The sequence below is a fragment of the Gracilinanus agilis genome, chromosome 3 (assembly GCF_016433145.1).
Source record: "Gracilinanus agilis isolate LMUSP501 chromosome 3, AgileGrace, whole genome shotgun sequence".
In the NCBI taxonomy this organism is placed as follows: Eukaryota; Metazoa; Chordata; class Mammalia; order Didelphimorphia; family Didelphidae; genus Gracilinanus; species Gracilinanus agilis.
In genome coordinates, this window is record NC_058132.1 from 342,202,654 (window position 1) to 342,216,705 (window position 14,052).

The 14,052-nt window shown below is 36.2% G+C and overlaps 1 pseudogene; it reads left to right on the forward strand.

Annotated features, from left to right (window-relative positions):
• The window catches only part of LOC123241541, a 51,896-nt pseudogene that overhangs the window by 29,044 nt on the left and 8,800 nt on the right, over positions 1 to 14,052 (forward strand).

Here is a 14,052-nt window from a genome sequence, read left to right on the forward strand (position 1 = left end):
TACATTAAAGAATTTAATTTCTTATACTTTAGCTGTTTTTTAGTTCTGTCTGAACCAAACACCTGCTTTGGAAAACTGCCAACAACAAACTGAAATGAACAAAGTTGTTATTAAACCCATTTTTTTGAAAACCTGGCATTAGAATCTGCTCAGTGCCTTAGAAACTTATTATATATATATATATATATATATATATACATATATATATAGTCATCTGATCTTTTATACTTTCTTCAAAAACTTTCATTTCAATTATTATCTCACTTCCATTACTGTTATTTTGTGTTATTTATTATTATTTATTTTACTCTTTTTCAGTTTTAATTCTCAAACCTCAATCTCCCCTGTAAAAGCCTTAGATAAAACTCTTTGCAAATATGCAGCTTCTATCTAAGCTTAAGCTAGATGGTAACATATGAATTCACAAAAAAGATGTCCCACATGAATAGGCAGTTTTCAGATAAAGAAATCAAAACTATCAACAAGTACATGAAAAAGTGTTCTAAATCTTTCATAATTAGAGAAATGCAAATCAAAACAATTCTGAGGTACTACCTCACACCTAGGAGATTGGCCAGTATGACAGCAAAGAAAATTAATAAATGTCGGAGGGGATGTGACAAAATTGAGACATTAATGCATTGCTGGTAGAGTTGTGAATTCATCCAACCATTCTGGAAGACAGTTTGGAACTATACGCAAAGGGCTTTAAAAGACTGTCTGCCCTTTGATCCAGCCATACCACTGCTGGGCTTGTACCCCAAAGAGATCATAGGGGGAAAGACTTGTACAAAAATATTTATAACCGTACTCTTTGTGGTGGCAAAAAACTGGAAAATGAGGGTATGCCCTTCAATTTGGGAATGGCTGAATAAATTGTGGTATGTGCTGGTGATGGAATACTATGGTGCTCAAAGGAATAATGAACTGGAGGAATTCCATGTGAACTGGAATGACCTCCAGAAACTGATGCAGAGTGAAAGGAGCAGAACCAGGAGGACATCATACACAGAGATGGATATACTGTGGCACAATTGAACATAATGGACTTCTCTACTAGCAGCAATGCAATGATCCAGAACAATTCTGAGGGACTTATGAGAAAGAACACTATCCACATCCAGAGAAAGAACTGTAGGAGTAGAAAAGTAGAAGAAAAACATATGATTGGTCAGATGGTTCAGTGGATATATGATTGGGGATGTTGACTTTAAATGATCACTCTATTGCAAATATTAATAATATGGAAATGGGCTTTGAACAATGATATATGTAAAACCCAGTGGAATTGCTTGTTGGCTTTGTGAGGGGAGAAGGAGGAGAGGAAAGAACATGAATCATGTAGCCATGCAAAAAATATCCTTAATTAATTAATTATATATAGATATAGTTAAAGATGTCCCATCCTTCTATTATAACAAAAGACTTGAGATGGGATTCGTAGAAATCTAGGCAAATTATGTTAGACTGTACCAAACAAGTTATCTATAGTCAAATATAACCAGTTTCTAACTCTGCTCAAATAAACTAAATATCACACTTATATAGAGTAATGTCCTTAGACTTTCTCCATTCCCTTGTGTAATCTGCTTGCATTACAGAACATATCTCATATATAAGTGTTAGTATTACAAAAAATAATAGGTCAAGACATCATTTAGAAATGACAAAAGATGGAGTTGAAAATATTTTCCTCTAAAATAATTAATTGCATGCAAGTTTTCTAACTCAAAACAAAGAAGTGTTGCTGATATAACCTTATCAAATAATAGAATGATATTCTGATTTAGATGTGCCCAGGTCATTGCCTAATTATACCACTCTGAAATATTGGAAGGATTTTAATTAATTAATAACAGATAATAAAGCCAAATACTTATCTATTTGGGCATAAAAAGAATTATAATTTCAGGTCAAATAATTTTGATGTCAAACACCAAAGGAGTAAGATACTTCAGCTTTAAACTAACAGATAAAGATTTAATGCCGTGTTTGTATATTTCATTGATCAAATGCCCTGATTAAGAGGAATTTGCTATGAGGAAAAGACAGGGACAAAATGCACACAGCCTCAGCAGAGGTCCTTCCGGCAGGAATGTCCTGCTTGGCTTTAGGTAAGAGGCATAGCAAAGTTCCACACAAAGTCTCACTTCCATTTTTAAGGAGGCAAAGCCAGACTCAGGATTTAAATATTCCTTTTTACAATGAGAGAACCTGAGTCAAGAAAATCCCACCTTCTTTGCAAGGTCATCTCCTTAGCATCCCAATGATACTCCTCAGACTGTAATAGCACTGGCAATACCTTGTAAGGAAGAAATAGTAGCAATTCATGAAGGGAGCAGACTCAAATTTAAAAGAACATAGAAAGGTAACATATTAAAAAATCCCAAGATTTTTCCTCAAAAAGCAAACTCATCATCATCTACAACTTAGAGTCAGATTATTAATATTTCTTCATCCATCAATATAAATCAAGACATACTACTGATAGTCATTACAATCTAGAGTATTTAAGAATAATACAATCTAGACCTTCAGAGTGAAAAATATATTAAAGAAATGTAGCATTACTATATATATTCTAATTATTAATAAACAGAATTACATGATTTTCCAAGTGATCTAAAATTAAAATTACTTAATTTATTAAGTTCCTTACTTTAACAAAAAGAAAAACTCAGTTCTTTAAGAATGGAAATATAGTTTCAAAGCACTGACAGAAGATCTGATAAGACAGATAATCAGGTTTAACAAAGATCTGAGAGGAATTTATTATACCTTTTTCAAATTGATCCTAACAGCCCCTCTCAAATATTTAGAATATAAGAGAACAATTTTTACATATGCGATATCCCATATTTAAAACATGACATTTATGCTTAGTCAGGTTACAAAAATTCAATGAAAAAAATTCTAAATTTCATTTTTAACACTTTACCAAACATACCCAATAATGTTTCAAAACTCAATATAGAGGGCAGCTGGGTAGCTCAGTGGATCAAGAGTCAGGCCTAGAGACAGGAGGTCCTAGGTTCAAATCCAGCCTCATACACTTCCCAGCTGTGTGACCCTGGGCAAGTCACTTGACCCCCCTTGCCCACCCTTACCACTCTTCCACCTAGGAGCCAATACACAGAAGTTAAGGGTTTAAAAAAAACACTCAATATAGATAAAACAATTTCACAATTCACAATTAAATAGTTCTATAAAATGGGGGCAGCTGGGTAGTTCAGTGGATTGAGAGCCAGACCTAGAGACGGGAGGTCCTAAGTTCAAATCTGGCCTCAGACACTTCCCAGCTGTGTGACCCTGGGCAAGTCACTTGACCCCCATTGCCCACCCTTACCACTCTTCTGCCTTGGAGCCAATGCACAGTAGTGACTTCAAGACGGAAGGTAAGGGTTTAAAAAAAAATAGTTCTATAAAATAAATAAATTCTTGATTACCTCTGCCCTCTGATACTTACTTTTCCTCTCGTCAAGGAGTAGTTATAATGGAAAAAAGGGAATAAGAATTTCAATGGACATTATATATTTTCAATAAACAAGGAAATTTAAACAGATCGCTTCAATTTTCACCTTTAAAATCCAATTAATGTAATAATTTTAAATTAATTCATCATTTCCATAATCATTAATAACTTCAAAATAAAACTTAATGCCTCAAAATTAGAATTTTGAATCCAAATTAGAATTAAAATTCAGAACAATGCATTAGAACATAACATCATAACTTTTCCAATTATATATGATTTCTTCTATAATTTAACAATGTCCAAATTAAATGACTTTTAACATCATATCTTTATAATAGTTTACCACATTTTACCTTCTCATAAACAACATTTAAGAATTTAAAATATGAAACAAAAATTATTACCAAATTTTCAAGTGGTCTTACACAGAACTGCTTTATCATTTTTAAAAAGTGGCCTTTCTCAGAGACCTTTAAAAAAGGGGCGGGGTGCAACTCCACTTGTAACTATTACCTTTTCCCCAAACTGGAAATACTTGTGGTGGGGAATCTCTCAGCAGATATCAAGGCGCTTGTTACTGCATCTACATGCTACATTGGAATCAGTTGCCCCAAATTCTCACATCATAATTTAGAATTGTTTTACCTACCCATTTAAGTTCCTAATTAATTTTTTAATATTCTCTGTAATCCCCAGATATTGGCCACTCTCTGGAAATACACAAGAGAGAAAGAAAAATAATTTGCTTATTGCTGAAGAAACAAAAATACAAAATAAAGATTTTTCTAAATTTTATAAAGACCTTGCCCCTCCCCCCCAAAAAAGGTAGCTACAGACAGTTTTCAACCCACTGTCTTCCTGAAGAAGAAGCAAAGGGTATTTTAAGAGTGTTATTTTCAGCAGAATGAGCAGAACGAGCAGGCATGTGGGAACCCCTCTCCTAAGGAGAGTAGCCTATTAGATAAAGATATCAGTTAGGTTTTATTGTTCGAAAGATGAGGAAGAGAAAAGGGAAAAAAAATAAGATTATTAATTGAGGGATAGGATGTAACCACAAATTCTTGTCAGCAACTCCTTGGAGTGATTTTCACGTCTTGAGGAGACTGGTTGGTAACAGTTATCTGGAAATCTCTGAAGCCCTTCCTGGTTAGATAATTATTGTCTTATCAGGAAAGGTTCCTAGGATTGTTCTCAGTTCAGGTACAGTGGGTGCAGTTAGGGCAGGGTTCAGTTGGTAAATCCTCATTTGTCAAGCTCAGTTTATAGAGTCGCAAAGGATTATTGTTATGTATCAGAAAATTCCTGGATCAAGCAAATCCAACCAATGATTATAGTCAGTGTTCCTTTCACTTTCTCACAATACAGCAAGGTTTACTATAATTTTGCCATGATGGTAAATGCCAAATTAACAAAATATTACATATAGAGTTTAAAGTTTATTTAAAGTTTTTAAAAATAAATAACAAAGTTGGAATAAACTCTCAGCTGAAGTTACTACAAATTTTGTCAAATGTGATATCAGATCTTTAATAAAAAGAGGATCTTGCTTGCCTAAATCCATAGCAAGGCTTTTTTCCCCTCTTTCAATTTCTTAGCTCATCTCATACACAACATAAAATCAACCAAACAACAAATTGTACAAAATTGTGACTAACCTAATTAATCAAAAGGGCTTCCCTAGCTTCTCAAGACCTTTCCTGAGAGCTAAATCTCACACAGAGATTTCCACAAGGCCCTACTCACTCCACCCAGGGGGCTCAGGGAACCTTGGCCACTTCCAGTTTCTGGATGGTCTCCCCACTTCTCAAGAACCTATTTCTTTTAGAAAAACCAAGTCTTACACAGAGACTTCAATACAAAACCCCAGTTTAATGCCCATCACTACACATGGCTACTTACTCCAGTAGACCTCACAAAATGATACATTTAACGTGCACACACAAAAGAAATACATTTAACACATACACATGACATAATTCTTATCCATAGAAGATTTCATCATCAGGAACAGGGATGAACTTCCTCTATCTTGTACTCATCAGAAAAGGAATTACTCCATGAAAGAAAAACTCCAACATGGGCCAAATGTAGGAGTGAAACTTTCTGGTAAGCAAAAGAGGATTCAGTAGTCCTTTCATGGTCACCAAAACTGTTATGATTAAAATTATATCAAGAGACTAATTTTGGGATAAGAATATAAGCTTATTGATCATAACAAGTTTATTAGTCAAACCAACTTCATAACTGAAAAAGTGATATAGGTTTCCATGGCTTTCTTGGGATTCAGGGACAATATGAGCAATATCATGCAGTCTAATAGATTTTTAGGAGCTCTCTCTTGACCATTCCCAGACATCTTTAATTAGTAATAGCTAATTAAGAGGTGTTTCATCAACCTATTCACCCCTCTCCATCCCCATAAACAAGTGCACAGGAAAAGGACCCTTCTCTCCTTCATTTATTAACCAAATTCGGTCAAAAAGGAAGATATTCCTTGGAATTCCCAAGGACAAAGAAGTTGCAAAAAGTAGTAGCAGACCCAGGTCCCAGACAGAGGAATATACAGTAATTCTTCCTAATAAATAGGAATTATAGTATAAGAAAATATACTCTATATGAAAAATATAGAGTATGTGAAAAATAAATTCTCACAGTTAGGAAACATCTTATCAGCTCTCATCACTATTCTTCTATTATATTCTATAAATACATTCCTGATATTTATCAATGAACATCGGGAACTAGATTTTTCCAACTCTCTATTGACCTTCAATCTCTCATCCTCAACGGCCTTTCAGACATTTCAGACTGGATCACAGTAGACATCTTAAACTCAACATATCCAAAACCACTCATTATCTTTCCTTCTATGCCCTTCCCTATTACTATTGAGTGCACCATCACCCTCCTAGTCTCTCAGACTCACCACCTAGTGGCATCCTTGATTCCTCACTCTTTCTCTCTCACCCTTCCCTATACCCAATCTATCCAAAGACCCATCCATTTTAAAAATACACCTCTTCTCGGAGGCTGCTGGGCAGCTCAGTGGATTGAGAGTCAGGCCTAGAGGCGGGAGGTCCTAGGTTCAAATCCGGCCTCAGACGCTTCCCAGCTGTGTGACCCTGGGCAAGTCACTTGACACCCATTGCCCACCCTTACCACTCTTCCACCTAGGAGCCAATACACAGAAATTAAGGGTTTTAAAAAAATACACTTCTTCTCACCTCTGACATTGCCACCAATCTAATATAGGCCTTTTTCAAGATACCTAGACAATCATTACAAGAGCCTGCTGGTAAATCAGCTGGCCTCAGATCTCTCCACTCCAATCCTTATCTATTCAGTCACTAAAGTAATTTTCTTAAAGCACAGGACTGATCATATCATCCTATTTTTCAATAAACTCCAGCAGCTTCCTATTGCCTCTAGGATCAAATACAAAATGTTCTGGCATTTAAAGTCCTTCGTAACTTAGCCTCCCTCCTACCCTTCAATTCTGCTTATCCCTTATTCCCAACACATATTCTTTGATCTAGTGATCCTGGCCTCACTGTTCTTTGATCAAAACTTTCTTATCTCTTGGCTCCAGGCATTTTCTCTACTTGTCCCTCATGCTTGGAAAGCTTTCCTTCCACTGCAACTACTAACCTCTTTTAAGTCCCAACTAAAATTTTGACTTCCACAGGAAGCCTTCCCCAAACTCTCTTAAATCCAGTGCCTTGCCTGATAATTATTTCCCATTTATCATGTATATAGTTAGTTTATATATATTTATTTGCTAATTATTCCTCCAATTTATATTGTGAGCTTCTTGAGGACAGGGAGTCTTTTGCTTCTTGCTATATCCTCTGCACTTAGCATAGTGATGCCTGGCACATAGATTCTTAATAAGCGTGCATTGACTGACTCAACCTCATCTTTCATTACACTTACCCATTTACCTGGTTGTAAAAGGGAATCTTTTATATCTTAAAGCAGTCCATCCTACTTCTGGATAGCTTTAATTGTTAGGAGGTTTTTCCCTAAATCCATTCTAAATCTACTGTAGGGTTCCAGGTATAAACAAATCACGAAAGTATTAAAGATGCATTCAATAGCTGACTCTTATGAGCAATATGCTCATGTACCAGACTTATGGATATATTTACAATATTTCACATAATTGATTTCTGGATCCTTGCATTGAATTGGGGCTCAAATCTTGTGGTATTCTGACCCCTCCCCATGCCTGCAGCCTGAAGGTCAAATGAATCTCTGGGCTGGGCACTGGCTACTACATTGTCTTAGCCTCCATCTCTTTTATCATGTTGTTGTTAACCAAGTTGATGCTAAATTCTCTACCATGGCACATGTTTAATCAACTATCTCCCATTCCCCATTCCTCGAAACTTCAATAAAAATGTTTTCACCTATAGTTCGCTCTCTTTAATACCACCAGAGGGGCAATCGACAGGCTGGATGCTATGCTGATGAATCCTGAGTCTCTGTGGCTATTTTCTCACTTTATATCTTCCCTTCCTTAATCTTTAAACCCTTTCACCCAAATTCCCTCAGTAGCCAGCTTCCCTTTCAGGTGATCAACCCTCACAAGAATATTTTGTAGCTCCTGGTCAGCTACATCTACCTCCTCCAATTTCTACCTACTTGTGCTTATTTCTTCTCTGTACAACCAAGCAAATCTGAACTAATTTGTGTTGCTTGGTCATTTTATTCATGTCCAAATCTTCACGATCCCATTTTTGGAGTTTTCTTGTTTACCATTTCCTTCTCTGGCTCATTTAACAATTGAGGAAACTGAGGCAAACAGGGTTAAGTGACTTGACTAGGGACACACAACTAGTAAGTGTCTGAGACTGTATTTGAATTCACAAAGATGAGTCTTCCTGATTCCAAACCCAGTGCTCTATCTATTGCAACACTTAGCTGGCCAAACTAATTGTTCTTCAATATGCCAGTCTTTTAAATGTTTTAAGATATATCCCACCTACTTAAGTATTATCTTTTCCAGGCCAAATAACTGCAGTTCCTTCAACTGATCTTTATATGACATGATCATGCTAAGACCCTTTAACATCCTAATTGTCATTCTCTGGATGATTACAAGGCTCTATTCCTGAAGCTTAAGATCACATTAGTTCATTTGACTGATATATCACTATTGACCTATTGATCTTGAAGCTCAATAAAAACCTCAAGAAATTTTTCAGAAAACCTACTACATAGACAACTTTCCCCATCCCATATTTGTGAAGCTGATTTTTAAATAAATTTTTAAAAATAATCTGAAATGGACAAAAGTTTGGAAACATAAACATTCCTATACTCAAAGCAGAACAGAAACAGAAGATAGCACATAGAACCACAGATCTCTACCATGTAAAGTTTGCACTTTTTTTTTCCTTTAAAAAAATTACAGGGGGCAGCTGTGTGGCTTGAGAATCAGGCCTAAAGGATGTCCTAGGTTCAATTCTGGTTTCAGACCTTTCTAGCTGTATGAACCTGGGCAAGCCATTTAACCACCATTGCCTAGTGCTTACCACACTTCTGCCTTGGACCCAATATACAGAATTGATTCTATGTCAGAAGGTAAGGGTTAAAAAAAATTACAGCAATAAATTCATTCTAAAGCTGTCCAATTTGTATGTTGTCCTCTGAACCTCCTTCTTTCTTCTACTTAAAAATAAACCTTTATTGGCACTCTTCTTCTNCTTTGAGGGGGCTTCCAAAAGGCAGGAAATGAGAAGAAAAATCATTGTACAGAAAAATGATAGCCTATGCAAAAGGCATGGAGATGGGAGGTAGAATGTTGTATATGGGACACAGCAAACAGGTCAGATTATAAGAGGAGAAATATTGGGAAATCAGTCTAGAAAGAGGTTAGAGTCAGCTTGGGTAGGAACAACCTTAAAGGTTCAGGATTCATAGATCACAACTGGGAGAGAGGAGCTAAGTGGGTTGGTGGACTGAGAGCCAGGCTTTGAGACAGGAGGTCTTGGGTTCAAATCTATCCTTCAACTCTTCCTAGCTGTGTGACCCTGGGCAATGTCACTTAATCCCAATTGCCTAATCATCCTCCTCCTCCTCCTCCTCCTCCTTCTTCTTCTTCTTCTTCTCCTTCTTCTTCTTCTTCTTCTTCTTCTTCTTCTTTTTGGCATCACCATCATTATGCCACCTCTCTTCTTCAAAATTACCCCCCAATTTTTTTAACTGCTCAAGAGTAGTTGACTAGAATAGTAAAGCAAAACAAACCTACATTTTATCCTTATCTGAGAATATATCTCTAGTCCATCTCCTGTCTGTCAGGAGGTGAAAAGCATTTCATCATCAGGCAGCTGCTGCTATGGTTGATTATTGCACTGCTCAGAGTTAAACTTTTACATTATTGTGTTTGACTTACCAAGTTTCAGTCATTAATTTTTCTGGTATTGATCACTTGTAAAGTTGATTTTTAAAAATCAAAATGTAAGACTTTTGATTTATCCTTATTAGAGTTGACTTACTATATATGATAGTTATACTAGCTGTATCTTTATCTAACTCTTATTAAATAGCAAGGGATCAAGGACAGATCCCTGGATGACTTTTCCAAGCTGATGTCAAACCATTAATAGTTCTTGGGGTTCTGCCAATTAACTAGTTCAAATGTATGTAACTGCACTGTCATCTAGCTCTGATCTCCCCATACCACGAATAAGAATGGTACCTTTGTCATTTACTAGGATAATTCACTTCTCTCTAGGCCTTGTTTTCTTCATATATAAAATTAAAAGAAGTTCAGCATTGCAGTAGATGATCTTTGAAGTCACTTCCATCTCTAGCATTCTAGGATTCTATGATCTGCACTCATCCCTGTTGACTTTTTTTTTTTAATCTGGAGTTTCTAAAGCCATTTTAGAAGCTGCTGGACCAGCTGTGGAATGAGAATGTGCTATATTAGGTATGTTATTGATGCTTACATTCCAGTCATAATCAAATGACAATAAAAGGTCTGGGAGTGAGGAAGAAAGAATGTGGGACAGTGTGGGGGCAAAAAAGAATCACTTTAAGACTCACTGTTAATTAATTGAGGGTTCCTGGAAGTATTATTACCATAATAATGTTCCTTTCAAGCTAAAGATTTTTCTTCTGTGGGACTATAACAGGCAGCACCCATAACTGGTATGATCTGAAGGACTCACATGGTTCCTACACCTCAAAATACTTCACCCATTAACCTTCCAGATACTACATGCCAGACATAAGGGATAGAGATATATGCAAGCAAGACAGGACTTATCCTGAAAGAATCTATAGTCTAATAGGGGAAGAAAATATATAGAGATGGAAAGGTAAAATACATAAGACGATTGCAGTGGTGACCAGGTTTGGCTATGTCTAGCAAAGATCTTGCAAAATAAGGGAAGAGATCAGCTGTCAAAATCCAAAGTCATTGAAAGTACTTCTTGGGTTTAAGATATTGTCTCTAGAATGTAACCTGGAAGACATCAGACATTACAATACATTCAATGACTACACAATGTGAAGGAAATCAACATGGAAGTGCAGCAAGCCTCTTGTCAATTAAAACAGATTAACACTTTAATTTATTAACTAAAACAATCTTTGTTACATACCATAAGAGGCAATATGATGTAGTAGCATGGTGTTAGACTCAAATAGAAACAGATCCTTGTGGACTGAATATTGACCAATGTAAAATTTAAATTAATATTCAATAACTCCAAGTATTATATTTTATAAGATTTATTAATAATCACTTGAAGTAGAAGAAAAAAGAAATAGAAGTAAAACCTGAGTAAAACTCTCCTACCTCTCACCTCATCCCACCTCCACAAACCATGATCACAGGAGAAGAGAGCTAAAGGCAGAGCTGCGCAAAACTTATATCCTCCTACATTAGCACATAATGTGAGAGGGAACATGAGAAGCCTGGATTTAGAGTTCTGGTCTAATTACATAATCCCCCCTTTGATTTCATTGGGAAAAGAGCATGTAGGAATCTCCCAAATTTACGTTCCTAGTTTCCCCCACATAAGCAACTTATATCTCTAAAGATCTTGAACTAGATATACATACAATACTGCACGTTCTAAGGGGAAATGACAATAATTTGGGGATAAGAGGTAAATAAAAGAGAAAGAGAGCACAACCAATGATTGGTGGGCACATTGACAAAAAGCCAATTAGGGGACAGTCCCCTTTGGCATAAGAGTGTACATTCAAAATAAATGCATTCAACCCCCCACAGTTCAATTTCACTACATCCCAAAATTCATTCTGGATCTTTTGGTGCAGTGTGTGGTTTCTGCAGGCTTCTTTATGGTGCCTTCTCCAAATAGTTCCCTATCTAGATTCGGGGAGATAGCAAGTTTCTTAATCTAAAATTACTCTCAAACAAGAAAAAAATTTAAAAATCTAAAATTTTATGACAATAATACACTTTAAAAGACACAAATTACCATTATCTATGTTGTACTGTGGGCAGCAAAATGGTTTAGTGTATAGAACAGCAGGCCTGGCGTCAGAAAGACCTAAGTTCATATCTGATCTCAGATACTTCCTAGCTATATGATCCTAGGCAAGTCACTTAACTCTATTTATCTCAGGTTCCTCATCTGTAAAATAAGCTGGAGAATGAAATGGCAAATCACTCCTGTGTAACTGCCATGAAAACCCCAAATGGAGTCACAAAGAGTGGGGTATAGCAACAACAACTGGGGATGTTAAGAAAAGTTTTCTAATTTAAGATATTATTAAGGCAGAAATGAGAAAGCAGTACATTTTAGGTGTGAAGGACAACCTGAACAAAGGGATAGAGGTGGGAGAGTTATGTGATAGAGTGGATAAAGCACTGATTTTGAAGTCAGAGGATCTGAGTTCATATCCAGCCTCAATCTAGGAGGTGCAGTGGATGGAATGCTAGGACCTGGACTCAGTACAAACGGAATTCAAACTAGGCTTAGACATTTCCTAGCTGCATGATCTGGAGTAAGATATTGACTTCTGTCTGCCTCTTCCTTAACTATAAAATGAGGATTATGATAGCACCTACCTCCACAAGGTTGTTATGACAATCAAATGAGATAATATTTGAAAAACTATTAGCACATAGCCTGGCATGTGGTACTTATATTTATTCCCTTCCTTCTTTCTTCCATCATTTATCAAAACAACCTCAAACAAATAATTTAATTTCCCTGTGTCTCAATTTCCTCATCTATAAAATGAGAGAGTTATACTAGATGGCCTCTCAGTTCCTTTCTATCTTTAACTTAGAGATCCATGTTGGGAATAAAAAGTACATCTTTATTTTCACTCTCATCTAACTAAAATTTAGCATTTCTTTCAACTATAAGTTAAAAAAAACATTCTGAGAAGTCCAAGGCCTCCCCAGACCACACCAGGGGTCTGTGACAAAAACCAGGATAAGAATCTCTACTCTAAATCTTTGTGTCTATGTTAAGAGTCCCACTGTAGAAGTCAAAGGACACAACCTTCCATTAAGTTATATCTGTGTGTACATATATATGTGTATACACCCTTTTTTTAGCAAGGTACATTAAAATGATATTTGTTTGGCTCTTGGATATTAGGTGTCTTGAGTTTCACTAAGTTAATAATTGTTTTTTAAAAAGAGTACATGCAGAATATTGTTACTAATAGGAATAAAAAGTATTCTAGAAGCTACTGTACTCAGTAACCAGGCCGAGTATGACTTTTATCAACCTTCCCCTGCACAAAAATTTCTCTTTAGACTTTGATCAGAGAAGGATGGAAATGAGAGGACATGATGTCAGTCTTCATATATTTGAAGTCTTAATATATGGAGGAGGGATTATTAACCTTGTTAAATTTTCAGTTTAATACAAAGAAGCACTTTCCTGTTATAATCTTTCAGAAATAGAACAAGTTACTTTGTAAGCTTCTTGTTCATTCAAGTAGATATGGGCTATTTGTTAATAATGCCTTAAGAGGTGTTCATAAGTGGGAGAGACTTATACTAGAGGGCCCTAAAAGATCCTATTAGTCTTTGAGAATTTATAAAAATTTGAGTAAAAGGCTCAAACAAATATCATGTCCTTCAAGACTCTTCTTTTCAAACGCAGTTTTCCTTTGCCTAAATAAAATACTTTGTATTCTCAATCATATAGCAGTTTTAGTAACTGATGTCTTGTGCTTTTTTTCTTTTTCCATTCTCCAGCTAAACAACCTCACAATTTTATAGTTACACAAGGTGGAAATCTGAAGTGCAAGAAAATAATTCATGTAAACAGGGGCAAATGATGTAAAAGAAAAGGTCTCCAGGGTCCTGCAAGAATGTGAACAGAGGAAACATACATTCACTTCCCTCCCAGCCATTGAAACAGGTTTGTAGCCTGTCAGTGATTAGAACTAGCTCAGTGGGGCAGCTGGGTAGCTCAGTGGATTAAGAGTCAGACCTAGAGACGGGAGGTCCTAGGTTCAAATCTGGCCTCAGACACTTCCCAGCTATGTGACTCTGGGCAAGTCACTTGATCCCCATTGCCCACCCTTACCACTCTTCCACCTAGGAGCCAATACACAGAAGTTGAGGGTTT